The following is a 2,472-nucleotide window of genomic DNA, read 5'->3' as shown; positions in this document are numbered from 1 at the left end:
AATTTTGCGTATATAGGCATCTGCGAGATGGCTTCAAAAAAAGGTAAGTTGATATGTAATTGCTTATAAAGTTCAAGAAACTTACCAAATTGTGCATCAATGTGGTCTTTTTTCAATTTTACTGGGTATGGAACTGGTGGTTGATATTCTTTCAGCACTAGTTTGTCACTATTTTCGGGTTTTTCTTCCCCCCTTTCACTTATCAAGGCTTCTTGTGTCAGCTTCTTTTCAGATTCCGCTAACACTTTCCCACTCCTTAGTGTAACTGTTTTTACATGCTCTTCTGATTTAGTGTTACTAAGTAAACTTTCTAGTGGTCTTTCCGAAATTAGTTTGGATAACTGACCTATCTGAGTTTCGAACCCTTGGATCGATGCTTGTTGATTTTTAAGTGTTGTCTCAGTATTCTGAAAAAGAGTTTCTGACACTGATATAAACTTTGTGAGCATCTCTTCAAGGTTCGGCTTCTTTTCCTGTTGATAGGGTGGTTGTTGAAAACCCGAAAGATGTTGTGGTATTTGATTTCCTTGATTGCCCCACGAGAAATTAGGATGGTTCCTCCAACCTTCATTATAAGTGTTACTATATAGGTTATTTTGGGGTCTAGAGTTATTGTGACCCATATATTGGACTTGTTCCTCCTCGATGCTAGGGTTGAAGGGCTGATACTCTGTGCATGCTCATCCTCTATTCGTCTCGCACCTCATTACTGGATGTACCTGAGTAAAACCAATTAAACCATCAATCTTTTTATTTAGAAGTTCTGTCTGGTTTGATAGCATAGTAACCGAATCGACGTTATAAACGCTTGCTGTTTTAGTTGGCTTAATCCTCACGACTTGCTCACTGATAGTTATTCAGTGACATCTCTTCAATAAATTCGTAAGCCTCTTCAGGTGTTTTGTTATTGATGGTTCCCCCGGCTGCTGCATCAATTATTTGCCTTGTCGAGGGGTTCACACCATTGTAGAATGTTTGAACTTGAAACCATAGAGGTAATCCATGGTGAGGACACCTTCGCAGTAGGTCCTTGTATCTCTCACATGCATTGTAAAGAGTTTCTAAGTCCATCTGCACAAACGAAGAGATTTCATTACGTAATTTGACTGTTTTAGCCAGCGAAAAATATTTTAATAGAAATTTTTCGGTCATTTGTTCCCATGTAGTAATTGACCCTCGTGGTAACAAGTTTAACCACAGTTTAGCTTTGTTCCTCAATGAAAAAGGGAATAACCGAAGACGAATGACATCGTCAGAAACGCCATTAATTTTAAATGTATCGCAGAATTACAGGAAATTTGCCAAGTGAGTGTTTGGATCTTCATCCTGTAAACCATCAAACTAAACAAATTGCTGTATCATTTGAATAGTGTTAGGTTTTCATTCAAAATTATTTGCAGCAATAGCAGGCTTAACTATACTTGACTCAGTTCCTGTTAAAGTAGGTTTAGCATAATCATACATAATACGAGGAGCAGGATTTTGATTTGCTAGTTCAACGGGTATCGTATGAGATAGCTGATTATCTTGGTTTTCAGCCATCTCCTCAGTTGGGGTTTGGGAACTATGCGATCGATTTCTTCGTCAAAAAGTAGTGGTCCTGACAGATTTCTTCTAGTCATAAACTATAAAAACCTGCCAAGATAAAGAAAAAGTAAATTAATAAATAATAATAATAATAAAATAGAATTAACTTGCAAGAAGAAAAAAAAAGGTTAAAGTAATAAAAATTGAGTGTTCCTAATATCTTAGTTCCCCGGCAAAGGCGCCAAAAACTTGATCGCAATTTTCGTGACAGGTAAGTTCGAAATGCCCCGAGATCATTGTGTGATTTTTGTGGTAAGCCTCATACTGGCGACTGCATGTATCAGATGTGGAGCAACTGACCATTTCGTATGAAATTGTTCGTAATTGCCGGGATAAAAAGATGATCGGAGTGTAAAACCCTCTACTACACCACAAAGAGACAGACGCCCTGGTCAGAACAATAGTATAGGGATGAATCGTGCTAATACCACAGACACCATTGCTAGACTCGAGGTTAGAACACTTGCTTGGACTTATGCTATACGGGCTTGATCGTAATTTTCATGACAGGTAAGTTTTATATATTTATAATTAATCATTCTTGAAACTAACTATTATCATGATGTAGGCAAGTGTACCTATCAAACGGTGGTATAGTTTAAGCAAGACCGGATTATTGAACCCAAAGGAACTAAAAGTATTAGTAATGACTGTCTTTTTATTATCTAGCCTAAGAATAAGGGGGTTTTGTTTTAACTAACTAATTATCTAAACTAAGAATTCACAGAAAATAGAATTGGGGAATTACTTGTGGAAAAACGATTGAATTAAGACGATACCTAAGGAAGAATCCAACTAGACTTCACTTATTATTCTGACCCTGAATCGGACAATTTATTCATTTAACTTGTTCCGTAGAGATCCCTAAGTTATGTTATTATCCCT

At 36.9% G+C, this 2,472-nt stretch overlaps 1 non-coding gene across 1 annotated transcript; it reads left to right on the top strand.

Annotated features, from left to right (window-relative positions):
- Positions 1–997: 997 nt before the first annotated feature.
- LOC121208787 (small nucleolar RNA R71) lies at positions 998–1,103 on the top strand. Its single transcript, XR_005903911.1, has one exon. It is a non-coding gene; the product is annotated as a small nucleolar RNA R71 (small nucleolar RNA).
- Positions 1,104–2,472: the final 1,369 nt, after the last annotated feature.

The sequence above is a fragment of the Gossypium hirsutum genome, chromosome A10 (assembly GCF_007990345.1).
Source record: "Gossypium hirsutum isolate 1008001.06 chromosome A10, Gossypium_hirsutum_v2.1, whole genome shotgun sequence".
Classification (NCBI taxonomy): domain Eukaryota; kingdom Viridiplantae; phylum Streptophyta; class Magnoliopsida; order Malvales; family Malvaceae; genus Gossypium; species Gossypium hirsutum.
The sequence above is the reverse complement of the archived record's forward strand: the minus strand, read 5'-3'. Positions and strand labels throughout refer to the sequence as shown.